Source organism: Choloepus didactylus, chromosome 16, assembly GCF_015220235.1.
Source record: "Choloepus didactylus isolate mChoDid1 chromosome 16, mChoDid1.pri, whole genome shotgun sequence".
Classification (NCBI taxonomy): Eukaryota; Metazoa; Chordata; class Mammalia; order Pilosa; family Megalonychidae; genus Choloepus; species Choloepus didactylus.
The window spans coordinates 72,039,174-72,059,859 of NC_051322.1; the positions used below are offsets into that span (position 1 = coordinate 72,039,174).

Sequence of the window (20,686 nt, forward strand, 5' to 3'; positions counted from 1 at the left end):
CACCAGGACCACCACTGCCTGGGCACTCCCAGGGAGGACAGATGACCAGGAGAAGGAGCTGGCAGGGACCAGTCTCTGCAAGCATCGAGGGCACTGCGATGTGGACCACCACACATTTATCAGGTTTTCTGGGCAGATGGCATCAGTCCCAGGGGCTTTGAGTGGGGTGCTGAGGCCGGACCCCTCACAGAAGACTTCTGTAACAAGACCCCTGACTTACTTGAATTTGATGAAACAATTTGCACAAGATTGTAGTCCTCAGGCTTCTCATCCTTCAGGTTATACTTCTCCAAGGCTTTCTGGATAAAGGCCGGTGCCCCATCTTGATAGGTGAGCTGGGGCATGTCAGGGGTACAGGCCATCAGGGCATAGGCTCTGGTGCCAGCTCCCCCATGGGCCATGGCTGGGATCTCCCTGGAGCTGTGTCACCAGGGAGAACAGGGTTCTGAGCCTCTAGTCAGGTCTGGATGTGCAGGGGCCCCACTGCTTTCTTCTGCATCCCTGGGAGATCTCCATGAAATGAGGGTGGGGTTTTCCAATCATTTATTCCCCAACACCTACAAGAACTGCACGTCTGTCTTACAGCTCCTCCCCCAGGACAGAGCCCCTTCCCTCTGGGTCCTCAGCCTGCATAGCTCCTGCAGCCTCAAAGTCTCTAGGGACCGAGGCCTCCACACCGCAGGGTGCTGGACGTGGATGTGGACTGTCCCCACCAGCTCCTTCTACCACCGCTCGGGCATCTCTTTGACCCGGGACCTGCCCTCCTGAACAGGCCCTTCCAGGATAACAATGTGAGTGAACTCCAAGAAAGACATCTAGTCCAGGCCTGGGTGTCTGAGAGGAGGGGGATCCAGACACCCAGAGGCCTACCAGGCACCAAGCCTGTGCTGGTCCAGGGGACACACCCCTGCTGCCTCACCCCGAGTGCCTGGGCACAGGCTGGGCTCACATGAAGGGTCACACAAGTGACAACTTAATTACAACCATCCGAGGTCCAGGCAACAGGAGAAGGGCAGAGCAGAGCAGGAGTGTAACATGGCACCTCATCAGGCCTGTGTGCTGGGGGCTGGGGTGGCTCAATCAGTAGATCTATCCAGGATCTGGTCCCCTCACGGCCACTGCCCTGGGGCAGCCCGACTCTCCCTGCCTGGGTGGCAGCAGCAGCCCCTAACTGGCTTCCCTGGGTCTGCCCCACCAAGGGCCCAATGTGTCCCAGCCCCTGAGTCCTCCTAACCTTACTGCTGCCCCCTGACCCCTGATCTTTCACCTCTGGCCTCCCAACTGCTCCAAAGGGGGGTCAGGCACACTTCAAGCTTGGGCCTTTCCAGTCCATCCCCTCCCTCCCCCTTCTCAGGGGCTGCCTCAGTGAGGTCCTCGCAGGCTGCCCAACCTCCAAGCAGAAGCCTCACACCTCTTTCCACTGTCCTCAGCCCTGACTGCCACTGAACCCCTGCCTTTGCTTCTTCTGGATCTGTTTGCATGTCTGTCTCTCTCCCAACTCAGTAGATCTGTCGCCTCCAGGTGGGCAGGGAGGGAACATGTCAGTTATTCCACATTCACTGCCTGAATGAGTGAGGGGTCCCTAGGGATGGCCGCCCACCCAGCTCACCAGCATGAGGCAGCTGTATGCATTTCCGTTATCCACTTCCAGTCTGATAAAGACCTTGCACTGACTGTCCATCAGCTCGTTATAAATTGGCAGCGAGCCCGAGCGTCTGTGGATGTTCAGAGGGGCCCTGGGCAGGGCACAGGCCGAGGAGGGGTTGGTGGTGCTGGAGGTTGAGGTGCCAGTGGACGGCTCCAGGGATGATGGGGAGGTCGACTCCCCAAACTGTGGGGGGGACAGTGAGGTCAGAAGCAACCCGCGAGCCTTCAGGATACCTCCATTCAACGGCGGGTTCAAGGGGGCTTCTAGAAGCTCTGTTTCAGATTTGGGATCCCTTGACCCCTTATGTGTGTGTGGAGAGGGGAACATGGGCACCTTGAAGTGGGGGAGGGCAGGGGAAGGGCCTTCAGGGAGCAGGGGTTGCCAGGGACCTGCTTCTCCTGGCCATGGGAGCCATTTCCTGCTGTGGCTCTGATGCTTCTGGTGGTGAATTAACAGCCTCCAATGCCACAGTTGGCAATGACACCACATGTGTATGTGGTAATGAAGCCACCTCCAGAGATGATGTGGCTGCTGGTGATGTTGATGGCTCCAGATCAGGGACCATAAATGATTTGGCCTCTGGCAGCAGAGGTGGCATCAGACTTACTGCCAGCTCTGTGAGGGCTACTCCAGCAGGTGATGTATCCAGGTTGGGCTCCTGAGCCGGTGATGATGCAACCTTAGGAGGTGGCACAACTGGTGACATCAGAGTTGCCTCCATCTCCACAGGTGGAACGAAGGTTGCTGGGGTAGGTGGCTGGAGCTCTGGATCGCACAGTGGCTCCACTTCTGCATGTGGCCCTGGAGGTGGTACCAGAGGTGCCTCCTGCTCTGGAGCTGGCATGATGTCTCCTGCCGTCGATGGAACTGGCTCTGGGATGGGCACTGCAGCTCTTTGCAACTCTGGGTCTGACATGGGAGCTGGACAAGGAGGAAGATGCAACAACAGGCCTGGCTTTCTATGGGCCTTTCCAGAGGCACAAATGACTGCACTGCTTGTACATGCAGCCCCACCCAAGAACGCCACCCACAAGAAGCCTTCCCAGACTGCAGTCCCCCATAAGAATGGTCTGAAGCTCCCCTTTATTCTGCACACAAAGGCAACCCCTGGTGTTTCCATTGTGAGGCCTGGACCCAGCCCCCTTCCCACCCACTCACATACCCTCACCCCCAGTGCTCCTCACCCTCTGTCTCGGTCTCATGGGGCTCCGAGTTCTGCAACTGAGAAAGGAGGACATGTGCACGTCTCTCCAGGGGAGACCCGGGCAGGGCGACCTGCGCAAAGGCCAGCAGGTGCTTGAGGCTGGAAAAGTCTGGGTGCCGGCACACATCAGCCCGGTGCTCTTCCAGCCAGGCCAGCAGGAAGCAGGAGATGGAGCTGGGGGTGGAGGGTGGGCAGCAGGGTGAGGGGAATGGGCACTCTGTCCGCACTGCCCTCCGATGACCACCCTCCCTGGCCGGGGCTCCTGGGTCAGAGAAGCAGACAGACTTCTCCATCTGTCTCCCCTGGTCCGCCTCCCCCTGGAATGGAAACTTCATGAGGACAGGGCAGGGCTGTGTCTGCTCAGCTGATGGCACACCCTGGCACAGAGTGGGAAATTCAGAAATCTCTCCTTGATGAGTTAACAGAACCTATCCTACCTCCTCAGCCTTCCCTGTGCCTTTGTGGCACCTTAATCTGGGGTTCATGCACTGAGGTTAGGCCTCTTTCTTTGTGAGCCACGTGAGGGACTCTCAGGCACTGTCCCTGTCCCCCAAAATCAAGGGACAGCACAGCCAAGACCCCCACCCTGACCAGCTGAGCTCACAGGCCTCAGCATCCAGGCAGATTTGTGAGTTGCATTCTCACCACACCTCCTGATCTGGGACTGTGGCTGGTGGGGGCTGGAGGGACAAACAGACTGGGGCTGGGGCTTGGGTGGACACTGAGCCTCAGGCGACCTCTCCACCCACAGCCCCAGGAACCCTCCCATGGGTCTCTGTGAGTCCAGATCTCCTGCCAGGGATGGAGCCCTGACTCTGCTCTCCAGTGGGAATCATGAGAGAGACCCAGGCTTCTGCCCAGTTGCTCCTACCACCAGCCCCCCACTCCCCATCCTGGGTGGTGAGGAAGGAGCCCCCCTCTCCTCACCCAGAGCTCACTCACTTTTTCAAGCATTCCTGGCCTCCTCCATCACCAGCATCAAATCTGCCGTTATCACCATATCTAGATGGGATATGAGGGTGTCACATGTAATTTTCTGGATGAACCTCCTTCTGATGACATTTCATGCTGCTGTCTGACCCTCTAATAGAAGCAAAGCCCAGGAAAACAGGGACATCTGCAACTTTGTTCGGTGAAGTACATTATGTGCCTTAAAAATTGCCTGCACACAGTAGACTCTTCATATATATTTGAGGAATGAGTAAGGCCTGAGCTGCACATTCCCAGATAACTGGTGCGTCTGGGGCTTCTCTGCCAGCCCCCAGCATTCCCAGCCCATCAAGGAGGGGATCCACGTAGATGGGATCTCAAACCTCCTCTGAATGGGAATACAGGAGTCCAAAAGTGACTGTGAGGCACAGATTCTTCACATGGAGAGGAAATTCTAAATATTGATAACCTTTTGACACTGACAGCCCTTTCTGTGGGCATAGCATGGGGAAGCACTTTCCCGTTGAGTCCTGTTGGTGACCTCAGGAGGTTGGTCCTTCTACCACCCCAGTTTCTAGTGGAGGAAACTGAGGCCTGATGCTGCAGTGACCCTCCCCAGACAAGCAGCTCATGGGTGGCAGAGCAATCGGGGGTGGCGGAGGGGCAGGTGCTCACCTGCTCCAGGAACTCTTCGATCGAGAGGAAGGCCCGGTAAATCTCTAGCAGGATGTTCACGTAGCCTTCGTCACCCTTCCAGACTGCCGGCACCAGGAGCCCCATGAGCTCCTCAAATGCACACTCCTTGCCAGTGTCCTCCGGTCTCTTCTGCGTCCTCTTCAGTGCCCACGTGTTTGCACGCCAGGACAGGACAGAGCAGGAGTGGATGGTCAGTGGCTGCACTGGGAACCAGGAGGGGTAGGTGGTGGGAGGTGCAGCTCTGTGTCCCTGAGGCCCTCTGAGATGTGGGTCAATAAGGGGGGTGCAAGTGCTTCCAGCAGAAAAAGGGCCTGGCAGCCAATGGAGAACTGAGGTGAGGGAATTATGAAGTGATGAGACCCTTCCCATCATTCTGGGAGCTGAGTCGCAGTAGAACCTCCCAGCAGCACTACCTGGAAAGGGCTTTATCCCATGAGTCCTCAGAAACCACCCTTATCCTTGAGATGGGGGATCTTCAACGAGTGACACAATGTCCTTCAGCCCATTAGGACACAAAGGATGTTCCCTGTAGCACTGCTGAAATGGCCCCAGGAAAGAATCCCTTCCAGACCGGAGAGCAGCGAGAGGCTGAACCACTGCTCCATGCAGCCTCCCTTCTGGAATATGATGCAGGTGATCAGGCCACAGGTCCTGGCTTGGAGGTTCAAGGGGATGTTATACAAGTGCACAATTTGCACCCCAAATGATGTGGTTGGGTCAGTCTATTTCCTTTTGAGTCAAACCACCCTTGAGAATCTGAACATATGTAAGGCTTGGAGACAGTGTGGAAGGACAGTGCAGCCAACTGCTCCAGGTGTAGCTAGGATCAAGAAGTGTCACTAAAAAAGCAGCAAAGTCAAAGGAGTTCATGTCTAATCAGGAAGTGAAAACAATATTGTTATCCCTTCTCAGATGCTAACACATATGTGTGGAAAATGACTTTCCAACTGGCCAAGAACAAGGCTGTGCAGAATGGACATGAGGACTGGAGCCCAGATGTCTTTGGAAGTGGCATTTTGTGTAATAAGATGCAAAGCCATTGGAAGATGCCTGGGGAGGGCGCTACAGTTGAATCTGCACCTTCCAGCATGTCCCAGATGCCTCAGACCCTGGGATGGAGAAGCCAAATCTGCCTACTCTCACCTACACAGAACACTGCCTGGGTTGAGGTCAGGAGGGCTGTGTACCTTGCACAGAGGTATGGGTTAGCTGACTTCTTCGAGCAGCTCCTCACTGATCCCCTGCAAGGAGCTCTGCAAATACAGCACCCAGCATCGTGCAGGAAGGGTCAGGAGGCTGCCTGGTCATTGCTGGAATGGGGGAACCCACTGCTACCCCTGTGACCCAGACCAGACACAGATGGGTGTCTGCTCACAACTGCAGCCCACTTGGAATGGAAACAACAACTTTTGGAGCCAGGATTGAATGACAGTTGCCCCACAATCTCCACTTGACTTCCCACCAGTCACCCATGACCTGAGGTGTGAACATGAAGGGACCACCAGGTTTCCCAGCCCTTACCCAGAGTGTCCTGCTCCTCTTCCCTCCTGCACAGTGACAGGAAGAGTGATATCAGACTGCCCATGGAGGATGCGAGTGCTGACACTGTCTGTACTTGAGCCACTGTGACTTACCCCTGACAACCTCCTGGCCAATGGACAGCGGCGTCGTGGAGGAGGGCTCAGCCAATGTCTACATCGATTGAAACGGTTCTCATTATCACATGCCCTGAGGTCTGGACCTCTGGGCCTACCAAAGCAACATGAAAACATTTTGCTCTCTTAAGCGACTCGGGTTAAGTGAGCTGGGTAAGGGGCAGTTGGTAGAATCTGGCTGCCTGGTTACCAGGGTTCCGAATTCCGATGACTGTCCCTCCAAGGAAGTGAGCTCATCAACTTGGGTCCCCTAACTGTCACTCCTCGACAGAGAAGACCTCCATGAAGGCCCCTTAGGACTCCTGATGTCCCAACCACTTCAACCATGTCATCTGTTCACTGCATCCAGTCTTCCAAAGCACATCCCTCCCCACAGTTCCCTGACAAGGCCTGTGCGGGATACTGATTACGTGCTTCAACTTGGCGGGCCTGGGCCAGGGGACCGGATCCGCCCCTGGGGAGGGTGGTGGGCATGGGCGACAGCGCCCTCCACAGCCCCCCAGGCCTGGGAAAGTGAGGCCGGAGGCAGGCCCCATTTCCTCACCCAAAATACCACCGTTAGGGGAGGCTTGCCGGAGGGAACCGCCTTTTCCCCACCCCCTTATCTTGCCCGCACACCCCCCGTTGCCAGAGCAACTCCCGCCACCACCAGTGCGCATACACTGTTGCCAGACACCGTTGCCAGAGCAACTCCCACCCCTTTTCAAACTACCTCCGCACCCTCTCAGAACCAATCCTAACCTCCGCACCCTCTCAGAACCAATCCTAGCCTTTATCCCCTCAGCATTGGCTTGTAACAACCCCCGCCCTCTATGCCAGCCTATATAACCTGTGCTCACCCCTAATAAACGCTCTTGGTTTTACCCCCCTGAATAAAGTTCCCTTTTGCCCTTTTGTTCTACCCCTACTGGAGGAAGAGTGTCTTGTCTTTCCCTTCTCGCCGCCCTCCACACCTTGCACGCCACCGCCGGGGACCTGGCCAAGTCCCCCGCCTCGCCCTCGCCTCCGGGAAAGAGCCCCCACCGCCGGTACCCTCCGAGCAACGCCGAGAGCCGAGGGTTCAGCAACCGGCCGCCCCCCCCCCCCGAAGTAATACACGCGACCGCAACTGGTGCCCCGTGTGAGGCTGGTCCTCTCCACACAGCGGTCCAGTAAAACCACCCGCTCGCCCGGACGCCTCTCCAACTCCCCTTCTCCTCGCCTGCAAGGTAAGGGCCGCCTCTCCCTCGCCGCCCCGCGGAGCCGCCTCTCCCTCGCCGCTCCACGTCCGGAGCCGCCTCTCCCTCGCCGCTCCGCACCCGGGCCGCTCCTCCCTTCCCGAATTAACCCGGCTATTGCCCCCGACTACCTTTCATCTTCTCTTCCTATGTCCCCCATTCCTCCTGACACTCTCCCTCTTCCCCTCCATTACTTTGCTGTAGTCCTCTGTGTCTTTGTTTCTTTGTTCGGCGCGGTGTGCCTCTTTGCGACCGCCCCCCCTAGACTGCTCCCGCTACCAGAGGGTCCTGCTTTCTGCTCTCGCCGTCTCCTCCGGCCTCGCGGCCACGGTTTACCTCATTCTCCTTGCTCAGTAGACGACCCCCCCCCCCCAGAAGAGTCAACAACGACCGCAACTGGCCCTCTACTTTGGGTGCACCCTGCTAAAAGCCGGCTTAGGAAAATTTGCCCTGCAGTGCGGCTCTGGATCAGCCTAGCTTCAGATCTAGTCACCCTGGCTGTTCATGTATTTGGAGAGCCGCCGGAAAAAATTGTTTGGCCCCTGGACGCAAGCCAAACCCGCCTGCTTATACGTGATAACCCGGACATGCAAATCCTCTTAGAAGGATTTCAGGGAGAATTCAGCTGCCACTATCCTAGCCATCGACTGCTACAGGGGCTCGCCAAGCTTCCCTTCCACAGCCCCTTCCATCCTTTCCCCTCCTCTGCACCCATCCCGGGTGCCACTACCGTCTTCACTGAAGCCTCCAAAACCCGTTTCACCTTCCTCTCTTATTCCCAGGACCACCCGGAACCCCGCCTATTCAGTTATGTCAACCTTCATTCAGTCCAAGTGGGGGAAATCTTGGCAGTGTCATACGCGCTAAACACCCACTGTAACCACCCAGTAAACATTTTCACAGACAGCCTCTACACGTATCAGGTCTGCCGAGTCCTCGCGTTTTCCACCTTTTTCCCGGGAGACTCGGCCATTGATAAAGCACTTTCTGACCTCAGAAGCATCCTGGAGCATCGACAGGATCCTTGGTTCATTAGCCACATTCGTAGTCACTCAGGCCTTCCGGGGCCCTTGGCTAATGGCAATAGTATAGTAGACCAAGCGGTCTCAGCTCAGAATACCCAAGCTATGCTAACCCACACGGCAGCCCCTCCGGGGGATGCTGTTAACCAAGCCAAGTTATTGCATTCCAGGTTTCACTTTTCGGCTATGTCGTTACATCATTTATGTGGCCTCCCCCTAGACACCTGTAAACATCTTGTCCGCAATTGCGCAACTTGTGCGCCCTTTGCGCCGCTTGGCCCCCTGCAACCTCAGGGAGTCAACCCACGAGGCCTAAAACCCAATTCTAGATGGCAAATGGATGTAACTCACGTTCCGTCCTTTGGACGCCTCAAATATGTGCATGTAATAATTGACACCTTCTCGGCCATGTGTTATGCAGTCCCCCTCGCCGGGGAAACGGCCAAACACTGTATCAAGGCCCTAAGACAAGGAATTCTCTTCATGGGAGTCCCCTGGGACCTAAAAACAGACACTGGGCCTACCTATCGCAGTGCCTCCTTTGCGGCCTTCCTTCAGTTATATACCATCACCCATCATTTCGGCATCCCCTATAATCCTCAGGGGCAAGCCGTTGTGGAAGCCGTCCATCGCCGCTTAAAAACACAAATTGAAAAAGAAAGGGCAATGCTCCCCCAGGCAACTCCAGGGGACCTTATCATAGCAGCCCTTATTCACCTTAATCTACTCACATTCAATAAGGATGGGCTTTCGCCCCTACATAAACATTGGGGGCCCTCGTATAGGCCCACCCAGGCCCCAATGGTTTACTGGACGGACCCAGAGAATAATGCCTGGAAGGGTCCCTCCCCACTCCTCGCCCAGGGGCACGGGTTTGCTTGTGTTTTCCCAGATGATGCAGCACAACCAATCTGGATCCCAGGAAGGGCAATCCGGCCCGCCACCAGCAACCACGCGTCTAACGAGACGAGAACGCCGTCGTCTCCGCAAGCTGGTGCACCAGATGACAACAGTACACCTGGGCCTGGACCCCAGTCCGAGTGAACCCCCTTTTTCCACAGCCCTCCAGCCGCACCTCAGCTCCAACCAGCCGCACCTCAGCTGCAAACAACGCATCGCCAACCCCACCACCCCAACCTTTCCTACCCCCCTCTCGTTACTCCTCTCCCCTCCTCGGCCTTATCCAAGTGGCCTTCGCCTCAGTGAATTCCTCCAACCCCAATCTTACCTCCTCTTGTTGGCTTTGCCTCTCCACTTCCTCCCCCCTGTATGAGCCAGTTGCCTCCAACCTCTCCTTTTCAGAAAACACAGAGGACAGCCCCTCGGAATGCAATTAGAATACCTCTGCCGTCCCCCTAACCTTTCATTCAGTCTCCTCTACAGGAAAGTGTATCTGCCCTCGCTCAAGTAACTCTCCCAACCTCACAGCTTGTGCCAACTATTCATCTCCCAGCAGCTCTGCCAAGTTTCTTATTCCCCACAACTCCTCCCAATGGCTCTGCTCCTCTACAGGACTTACCCCCTGCCTTAATGTGCAAAACCTCAATACAACTAATGAAACTTGCCTCCTAATTGTCCTTATCCCTAGGGTCCTATACCACAGCGAGGAAGACTTCTTCCTCCGCCTGGAAAGAACTGCAGCTCCTGCCCCTCTGCAAAAGCGAGAGCCCATCACCGCCCTCACGATTGCCTCCCTCTTAGGTCTTGCAGGCGCTGGCACTGGAATCGCTGCGTTAGCCAGTCAAGGTTCCGCCCTAACTCACCTCCGGGCGGCTGTTGACGAGGACATTCGTCACCTACAGAACGCTATTTCCCATCTTAAAAATTCTGTTAACTCCCTCTCTGAGGTAGTGCTCCAAAACCGCCGAGGTCTCGACCTTCTTCTCCTCAAAGAAGGAGGCCTTTGCGCCGCCCTAGGAGAAGAATGCTGTGTTTATGCCAATTCCCACAGGTCTCTCGCCGAAGACAGCCTAAAGAAAGTCCGAGAGGGACTAGAACAGCGCAAAAGGGACCGTGAAGCTGCCAACTATTGGTCCCACATCTTTACCTCCCTCCTCCCTTACCTCCTCCCCCTCATAGGCCCCCTACTAATAATTATTCTAGCTCTCACCCTAGGACCCTGGGTTATCCGCAGACTTCGCCAACTTGCTAAAAGCCAGGCCAATACCAATGCTGTCCTCTCATCATTTGTGCAAGTCCAGTATCAACAACTTGCCTCCACTGAAGAAGCTAACCCTCCGCAGCGTCGCCACCCTCGTCTATCCCGCAAGCAGCGAGGCCCTTGTCGAGAGCCCGGGCGCCACACCAACGTCAAGCTCCAACCTCGCTGAGCCACCGTCAACCCTTTTCCCCTCCCTGGCCTCCCCCTTCCCTCATCCCTTAGTGGACCTCTCCGGTAAGCTTCTTCCTTTAATTTGAACAGAAGGGGGAAATGCGGGATACTGATTACGTGCTTCAACTTGGCGGGCCTGGGCCAGGGGACCGGATCCGCCCCTGGGGAGGGTGGTGGGCACGGGCGACAGCGCCCTCCACAGCCCCCCAGGCCTGGGAAAGTGAGGCCGGAGGCAGGCCCCATTTCCTCACCCAAAATACCACCGTTAGGGGAGGCTTGCCGGAGGGAACCGCCTTTTCCCCACCCCGTTATCTTGCCCGCACACCCCCCGTTGCCAGAGCAACTCCCGCCACCACCAGTGCGCATACACTGTTGCCAGACACCGTTGCCAGAGCAACTCCCACCCCTTTTCAAACTACCTCCGCACCCTCTCAGAACCAATCCTAACCTCCGCACCCTCTCAGAACCAATCCTAGCCTTTATCCCCTCAGCATTGGCTTGTAACAACCCCCGCCCTCTATGCCAGCCTATATAACCTGTGCTCACCCCTAATAAACGCTCTTGGTTTTACCCCCCTGAATAAAGTTCCCTTTTGCCCTTTTGTTCTACCCCTACTGGAGGAAGAGTGTCTTGTCTTTCCCTTCTCGCCGCCCTCCACACCTTGCACGCCACCGCAGGGGACCTGGCCAAGTCCCCCACCTCGCCCTCGCCTCTGGGAAAGAGCCCCCGCCGCCGGTACCCTCCGAGCAACGCCGAGAGCCGAGGGTTCAGCAACCGGCCGCCCCCCCCCCCCCCCCCCCGAAGTAATACACGCGACCGCAGGCCTGGATGCAGGCAGATCTAGATTCAGACCAAGCTAATCCTGCTTATCAGTTTTATGACCAGAGCATAGTCATTGTTACCTTCATCTCAGCATCTCCGCAGTCTCCCCACATATATACAAAGGGGGTCATTCTCCCATCTACAGCCTGGATCATCAAGTCTATGTGAAATAATCAGTATAGAAACCATGTGCTGCTGTCACGGTAGCTAGCAATAAAACAAAGATGAAAGTATGCTAGGGGTTGTCATAACATGGAATACCACACACAGAAGGTTGAGATGCTGACTGTGTAATCATGGGAATGTCAGACTCCTCCTTGATCTCATTTCTAGGCCTGCACCATGAAGACGGTAAAATTCAATGGAATTCAGATATGATTTCTCTCTGGCACGAAACCTTCCAATGGCTTCCCATTATAATGAGAATCAGGCCCACATTGCTCACATAGGCCCATGCTTTGGACAGCCTAGGTCATGCCGACCCCAATGTAGAGGCTTCATAGAAACCCCTAGTGGGTGCTCTCTTGGCACAGCCTCAAAGATGAATCCAGTGTGGATGTGGACAGGAAGGGTAAGAGCAAGGCAGGCTGGGAATGGGGTGGCTTTGAGATGGGCCAAGTCTTGACCTGTTTCCAGAGTGTAGAATATTCCATTGATGCTGGAACCCAGGGTGGAGGCAGCATATGGGTGAGCCTCTCATGAGAAGAACACAAAAGAATCCCATTTGGAGGAGTTGGGACACTGCAGGCTGGGTGTAAAGAGGGTGATCCAGGGGATATGGTCCAGGCTGTCTCATAACAGCCTTAGCATCCCAGAGGTGCAGGAAGTCTAATGAGCACAGGGCCAACCCCACCCAAGCCCGGATCCCTGAGTATCAGCCCTGGGTGAGGAGGCATGCCTCAGTGTCCCCCTATGCACTGTGTACTATGGTGGCCCTCTGCCTCCTCCCAGGGTGGGAATGCTGGCTCAGAGGACCAGAGCTGATGACTTGTCAATGCAGTTGTTCAGAATACACAATAACCTGATGGGTCTCACATCCCTAATTTCACAGAATCCTCCCATCTGAGTTAAGATGAATGGAGTTAACTGTCTGATATCCAATAGCTCAGAGGTGATTCTGGGAATCATATATAAGCCTCCTTCCTTTTAGCAGCTCACATTCATGCAATCATTCAGCTACAATTTTCAGAACACTTTCTTCATGTCCAGCAACATGGAGAGGACCTGGGGCATCGTCCATGACTTCTTGGGGCTTACAGCTGGGTGGGAGTAGTGATGGCATATCAACATGGTAAATGCTGACATGGGGGTGAGGAAGAGCTCTTCTGAGGACAGGGAAAGGCCTCTTCTCAGGAGTGTGTAAAAATCCAAGCAGCCTTCCTGGAGATGATTATAGGAGGGAGTCCTGGGAATTATCCAGGTGAGGAGACAGACATGGAGGAATAGAATTCCAGACAAGTGGGCAACATGAGCAAATATATCCTGCAGCAGGTCTTACAGGGCATGTAATGATGTCAGAATGCAAAAGAGGGGAGGGAGACAATTGAACATAAAGAAATGATATGAAGATTAATAAATAGGCAGCCCACTGCAAGGGGTGTTGCAAAACCTTTTATGATAACTTTGTATTATTTTCAAAAAGCTGATACCTCCCTAATGACTAAAGCTTCAGAGAAAACAAAACATTGACCTGCCCTGGTGTGATTGACACCTGTGCTTATGCAAACTTCCAACCTGATCCTCTAGGGGCAGGGGCTGAGCTGTCCCAGCTTGGAATCTGCCCCATTCATCCCAACATCCTTTACCTATTCTGTTTTGGGCCCTGAAATCCAATCCCAGGCTCTTTTGTCATCTCAGTGATGGATGCAAAGTTGAGCCAGTAGAACGGAGCTAAGTGTCCAAGTACTTGATTAAGACAAGAGAAGGTCAAATCTTTATGTCTGTGATGTAAGACAGAGGCTAAAAGGACAAATTCCAGGTTCCTATCCAGTTTCCTGTTTCCCCATTTAAAGAGCTTCTCAGGTGTCACTCAGATGGATCAGTGCAAGGGACCGGAGTCCTGTCACTGCTGACAGATCACTGGACAAAACCCTGTGCAATGTTATGGACTAGGAAGGGAAGAGGGGAGGACAAGGAGTGGACAAGAAGTGAGTGCTGGTTTCCAGTTGAGAAAATGTGCTATCAAATTTCTCCTCTGCCCCTTATGGGTGTCTCAGCTTTGTCAGGGGTTGTTCAGGTGGGTGGGGCCCTCGCAGTACCAGGGTGGACAGAAGGTTTAATTCTCCTACCCTCCAGGCCCCACCCATTGGAAAAGCTGAATGTTCCCCAGGGCTGTAGGCAAAAAGCAAACAAGCCCTGACCCTTACCCTATCTCTGCCTGCAAAGCACCTGGAACCACCACATTGCCTCTGAAATCCCCCATTCATGGCTTGTGAAATCCTCCTCTCTCCTAGCCTCTCACCTCCCCCTGGAGGGATGGCCAGCCAGTGGCTTCACAGGGCTGAGGTTACCCCCATGTCCACTCAGTACTCAGGGAGGAACAGAACAAAGCCCACAGGGCTCTTCAGTTGAGGGGTTTTGCTTCCTTTCACTTAGGCAAGGTGAGGATAGTCAGTTGGGATATCTCCACATCACCCAGTCACCCAGGACATTAACATGTGTTTTTAGGTGTCATGCTCAGTAATTAGGCAATGTTTTTTTTTTTTTGTTCTCAAGTGTTTTCTGGAAGTTCTCTTCAAAGAAATAGCAACTCCCTAGGAAAAGCCTCTGAGAGTGTCCTAGGAAAGCAGACCAAGGAGAACACAACATAAATACAGTAACTTCTGCCCAGCTGACTCACCCCTTCATGTAGGTTTGGGTTTTTCTCCTTCCTTTTCTGAAGCTGTCTTTGGTTTGCTTTTGGTGTGAGCATAATCATCATCCCTCCAGGCCCTGGAAAAATGGAGCCGCCAGAGAGAACCTAGAGAGAGGGAAACAGTTTTACCTCAAGTATCTTGTGGATGAAGATTGTCAAAATGTTTTGGTGCCCCCATAATCTACCCCCAAATAAAAGATAAAGCATTCATCCTTGTCCATCACTGAATGGCACTATCGAAAGAGACTTGACATCAGGAAGCATGGGTTCTGCTCACCTCACAGCAGCCGGGCACCCAAGAAATCACATAACTTCTGTCTCTTGGTCTTTGGTGATGTGTCAGCTGGAAACTGCCCTTCTTACTTCCCGGAGCTGTTTTGAGGATGTCACGGGGCAAAATTACGTGACAGTATCAAGTGCTATGCAATATCGGGTGGTATCTTTTTTTACAATTAAATATTATCCAAGAGGAAAAAGATCATGTTGTCTTCCAAGTGAGATGATTCAGCTGTTGGAGAAATAATCAGTTTGTACCACAGCTTAGCCTGGCTTTAACAAAGAATAGTTATTTACAGTTTGTTCTTTAATTACTCTGCACCCAAGAATTTAGGCACAGGCTCAGGAAATACCTTCCAGAGCTTTTCTCGATATAACGACATCAAAGCAAATGCACTTTACCCTTCTTGCTTTTTTCCATGGAGCTGAGGCATAAATAGAGCAGGCTTTTAAAAGCATGAGCAGAGAACTAAATCAAGGACTTCAAAGCTCAGATGTTTTCAGAATCAGGAGGCCATTCACAGCTTTGGTGCCCAGGAGAGGGTGGGGGCAGGGGCTGTGGTCAGGGGGCCTCCCATCAGCTGGGGAACATGAACCACTTCCAGAACCTTCCTGGGCCTCTCTGTGAAGGGGGTTGAACTGCTCCTCCCAGGATCACGGAGAAGAAGTGAAACAGCATGTGTGGACATGTTTACATCAGGGCCACTCACCAGGGGAGGCGGACAGGGCAGCAGCGGGACAAAGGTGAGATACCAGAGCTGCCCGCCCAGCTACTGCTGACCCCTGACTGCCCAGTGACCTTGGGCTTACCAGTTCCAGCTCTGCACCTTCTTTTGGAGAAGGATTCAGGGTGGAGCAAAACCAAATCATCTTGGAAAGGACCCTTGTGACGGAACATCGGAAGACCAAACCCTACATGTCTGTGTATTTAGGTACGATGTCATCCGAGTGCCTGAACCAGGTTCACCAAACACCTCAGTGAGCCACACAGCTCCCTGTTTCTGGAGTGGACCTTTCCCCCAAGCACTACTCGATGTATGTGCAAACGCAGTCACTCACACACCTGCACCTCCACACACAGCCCATACCCACTCATACCCTGTACCCCCCACACACACACCATGGACCCCACACACACACATCCCATACCCCTACATGCACACACACCAGCAACAGCCCCACAATTGATCCAAAACAAAAGCTGAGAGGAAGAGGGAAGGATGGCAGAAAAGGAAAGTTTGGACCTAGTGGACAAAAGGAGAAAGGCTATTGTAAGCAATCCAAAATGGCAGTTTCACAACCAGGAGTGCTAGTTGTAAACATCCACAGAACCCATGGAGCACTGGGAGGCTGGGTCCCCCTGATAAACTGGGCTGCAGGAGGCCAAAAACCTGGGCTTGCCGTTCACTGGACTGAGGAATCCAGTGGGTGGGGAGGAGGGTGAAATTGGAGGGAGATGGTTTTGGCTGCTGGGAATGGGAGGATTTTTAGGTATGACTCAGAATTTACTTGTTCCTATGTAGGAGGCAAAACAGCTTCCTTGAATAGGTCCTTTTAGTCACATCTCGGAATCCAGCGATGTGTTCATGACTATTCCTCTATCTCATCTTAGCACAAACGTGCATCAAAGCACAGGCTCTGACCTCAAGGAACCCACTGGACTGAGGGTCCCCAGCCCTTCACATAGTCCCTGGCATGTCGTGGGTTAACAGGGGAGGGCTAAGAGCTGAGGCTAGCCCAGGACCCTGGGAGCCCCTGCACCCCCAGGAGGGGCATAAACACCTAGAAGGGCCAGGCCAGGCTTCCCGGGGCCACAGTGAGGAACCTGAGTTTTGAGAGCAGGTAGGGTTAGGTAGAGTCCAGAGAGGGCCTTCCAGGTGGAGGCAGAGGGGGTGACACAGGGGTACCGGGGAGGAAATGTGTGGGGTTCTGCATGCCCTGCAAGGTGGAAGGATGGGTGCTCAGGAGAAGGGGGGTTGTGGTTAAAGACACCGGGGCCAACTCAGAGGGCCTCATGCACTGTTCTGGTTTGCTAATGCTGCCATTATGCAAAATACCAGAAATGGATTGGCTTTTATAAAGGGGGTTTATTTGGTTACAAATTTACAGTCTGCAGGCTATGAAAATGTCCAGATTAAAACATCAACAAAAGTATACCTTCACTGAAGGAAGGCCAATGGCGTCTGGGAAGGTACGTGGCTGGCATCTGCTGATACTGGGTTGTGTTCCAGCTCCTCTCTCAGCTCCTGTACATTCTTCAAATTATTGCTCTTGGGGCTTTTTTGTCCTCTCTTAGACTTAAAAGCCATGCTAGAGACATTGTGATGTATCCTGTTAATGGCAGGAGGCCATCACGGATATCTGAGCAGACCCCGATTTGTAGATGGATGGAATGCACAGTAACACACAGCAAATTGAGTTAAACTGTGCTAAAAAGAGTATCTGGTGACAGGTCCCATATAAATATAAGAAAATGTGAAATAGACATTCTAGAAATGAGTAGTCCACACATAGTTGATGACTAGAAGTAACTGAGGAGGGTACAACATTCAAGACAGGTGGCTTGTTTTGGAATCAATGAAAAATGTAAAGCAAAAGTAGGGAAAGAGTTTCTGTCAGACCCACCAATCTACAAAGCTTGCAGATATCCCAACGATTAGAAAGCATCCGGCTATAGTTTCCCATTGGCTCGGTGGGTTAATAACTGGGCTCTGAAGGATAGGGTGGAGAATAGGGCGTGCTGCGTTCCCGCGTGAAGATTGGGGGGACCGCGAGCGTTTCCACGTGGCGCCCAGCGTGCAGCCCCGCAGCCTGGGGCGGGCTCGACGCTGACTTGTGAGCCGTTTGCTGAGCTCCCCTGAGGCTGTGCGTGTCTGCGGCGGGAGCACAGGGCACGCGGGAATAACCGCTGCTGCAGGCCCCGGAGAGCCAAGCTACTGACTGCATCGGCCGCAGCGCCGCCTTCCCCAGAGCTTTGGAGACGAGGCTCGCTTGCAGAGCAGCACGTGTGTTTACAAACCTCAGGGCTTCGCCAGTCACCTGTTGACAGGTACGGCTGGGAATCTCGGCAGAACGCGGAGTGTGAGGAGATGGCTGATGGACCCGAGGGAGGGCGGCAACCACCCAGGCAGGTGCATCTGGTGCCAGCGCCCCGCCCCCCAGGGCCCAGGGGAGCTTTGTCTCGACCGCCCCCTGGCGGTGAGCCGCGGATCGTCCTCCTCTCCTGCGGGCGAGGGGAGTGGAGGGTGCCCAGGAGCCCGAGGGGAGCACAGCGGAGTGTGCAGAGTCAGAAAGCCGCAGGGCATCAGAGCCTCCACCGCCCTCAGCTCAGGGGTCCTGCCCTGGGCACGCACAAAAGATGAGCTTCGCTGCCTTTCGGCTCGAATTACCTATGTTGCCCCCAAAGACATACTTCAGCCCTTGTGAAAAGCACGGGCATGACAGGGGCACCCATGGTTCAAGGCCTGGTGGGGGGAGGGGAGCGTCACAGTCGCCGGCCCCTGTCTGGTTTCCAGTCAGCAGCAAGGTCAATGCCCATAGGAAGGAAAAGGTGACAAAGAGGCAGTCAGTCCAAGCCTCCCAGGCTTTTTCGATTTTTTTTTAGTACCATGCCTATTGGTCTTACTGTTTGTCTCTTTTACACAGCATTATGTATTGACTTTATGTTTTTGCATTCCTTTTTATTGAGGTATAATTTACATGCAGTAACCGTTCCAATTGCCCCTGAACGCGCCCTCGGGCCTTTTCCAGTCTGTCTCCGACCACTCTATGTTATTTACAATTGAGGTTATAATCACATACATTAAAATGCACACTTTTTAGGTGGACGGTTTGTGAGTTAGAACAAAATGTCTGCGCTCAGGTAACCAGCACCTTATCTGTAGGAAGTTACCTTCTGTTCCCTTCCAGTCTGTAGCCTCCCGTAGCCAGAGGCAGCCACTGCTCTGACTTCTCTCCCATAGATGATTTTGTCTGTTCTTGAACATCATGTAAATGGAAGCATGCCGTGTGTGTGCTCATGCCTGGCTTCGTTAGCTTGGCATGACGTTTTTAAGGTTCATTCATTCATGTTCAATAGTCTGCTTCTTATTGCAGAACAGTATTCCATTGCATAAATATCCCAAAATTTGTTTTTCCGTTGTGTTAATGGATGATAGGGCTATTTCCAGTTGGGGGCTTTTGATGAAGAAGGTGCTGTGAACATTCTTGTACAAGTCTTTTGGTGAACAAATGTTTCATTTCTCTTGGGTAAAAATACCTAGGAGACTTCTGGTCCCACTTCCCGGGAGCCGGGGCTGTGTCAGGGGCGGGGTCTCGCGCAGCGCCGTGAGCCGGGCATGCTGTTGTGCGCCGGGCGTGCTGTTGTGCGCCAGCCGCCTCGCCCGTCTTGGGGGCCCAAGGTAAAGGAGCAGTAAGGCTAACTCTGGCAAGCAAATTAAAGCGAGATGATGGTCTCAAAGGATCACGAATGGCAGTGAGAGCTTCAGACTCCGCGCAGAGGGTTTCTGTGAGAGACAAGCTCCTGATGCAAGAGGTTGCAGAACTTGAAGCTAATCTACCTTGTATATGTAAAGTGCATTTTCCTGATCCAAACAAGCTTCATTGCTTTCAGGTAACGGTAGCCCCAGATGAGGGTGGAATATTTCAGTTTGAAACTGAAGCTCCTGATGCATACAACATGGTGCCTCCCAGAGTAAAGTGCTTGACCAGAGTCTGGCACCCCAACATCACAGAGACAGGGGAGATATGTCTAAGGTTGCTGTTTGAACACTCTATGGAAGGCACTGGCTGAGCTCCCACTAGGACATTGAAGGATGTGTTTTGGCAATTAAACTCTTTATTTACTGACCCCTTGAATTTCGATGATCCACTGAATATTAAAGCTTCAGAGCATCATTTGCAGGACAAGAAGGACTTCCGGAATGAAGTTGAAGACTACATTAAATGTTAAGCCAGATGATACGAGGAAAAGACCACAGGACCATGGGTTGTGTGCTATAGATGTGTCTCTCGAACTTAAAACAACAAGGTTGACCCTCCTCTGCCGGACCCGACGTCCCCCCTCAGTCCCCCTGGATTGTATACGTTGTCCTGAGGAAGAAACGCTACCTAACTACCCATGTGTGATGGGGAATTCAACTTAAACACAGCTGGATAATGGGTTTTGGGTTCTAGAGCATTGTCTGCTTACCTTAACATGTTTACTTCTTCAAAACTGTATAGGCTGTTGATGACATTCTTAAAAAGTTTCAGCGAACTCAGAATTGAGGCTAGAGCTTACTTACCCTTTCCCAAGCAAGCCAGTTTCCCACGCAAGTGATGCTTATGATGTGTTCAGTGTAACTGCAGATTGGCCATAAGAAACTCGCTACACATGGGGGTCGGCTGCAAATTCTCTTAGTTTCCTCCCGAAATGTTGGCCCTACTTAGATGTCCCAAAGCTTTTCAGAATGCTTAGAATCATTTACTGTATCCCACTCACTGAAATGCGTATTTTATTTAATGTAAGTATATTTTGGAACAGACTTGTAATTTGTACAATTTACTGGTTTAATAATTTTTTTCTACTCTCATTTCGTTCGTGTTTTCATTGTGTAGAGCAGACAGAAAGATGTTGGGCCAAGAAACTATTGAAAATATGAAAGACAAATTATCCATTCTGTCCAAATGTAACAAGAATCTGGCTTCTAAAAATCAGAGCTCTTTCTTACTTTCAGGTCCAGATGTGGCAAGAAAGGTTTGGAGCCTGAATGGTAAAACACGGGGAGCCCTTTCTTGCATGCTGCCCAGAGGAAGCCGGCCGGTGTCCCAGGCCAGTGGGGGAGCATGGTGGCCCTGCTGCTGGAGGGGCTACAGACCAGTGGGCTGTGCCTGGGGTGCTGTTCACCCACTAGCCGCACCCTTGCTGCCTCACTGTCCTGGGGGTGCGAGAGACCCCTGAGAATCAGCCCCACCGTGTCTGGAGCAGTCTGAAACCATACCTGTGGCCTTCCTCTGTGTTTGCTGTGGTTCCGGCACTGTCGAGGGCTG

The 20,686-nt window shown here is 53.2% G+C and overlaps 1 pseudogene; it reads left to right on the top strand.

Annotated features, from left to right (window-relative positions):
• Positions 1-18,657: 18,657 nt before the first annotated feature.
• LOC119511314 lies at positions 18,658-19,607 on the top strand (annotated as a pseudogene).
• The last annotated feature ends 1,079 nt before the right edge of the window (positions 19,608-20,686 follow it).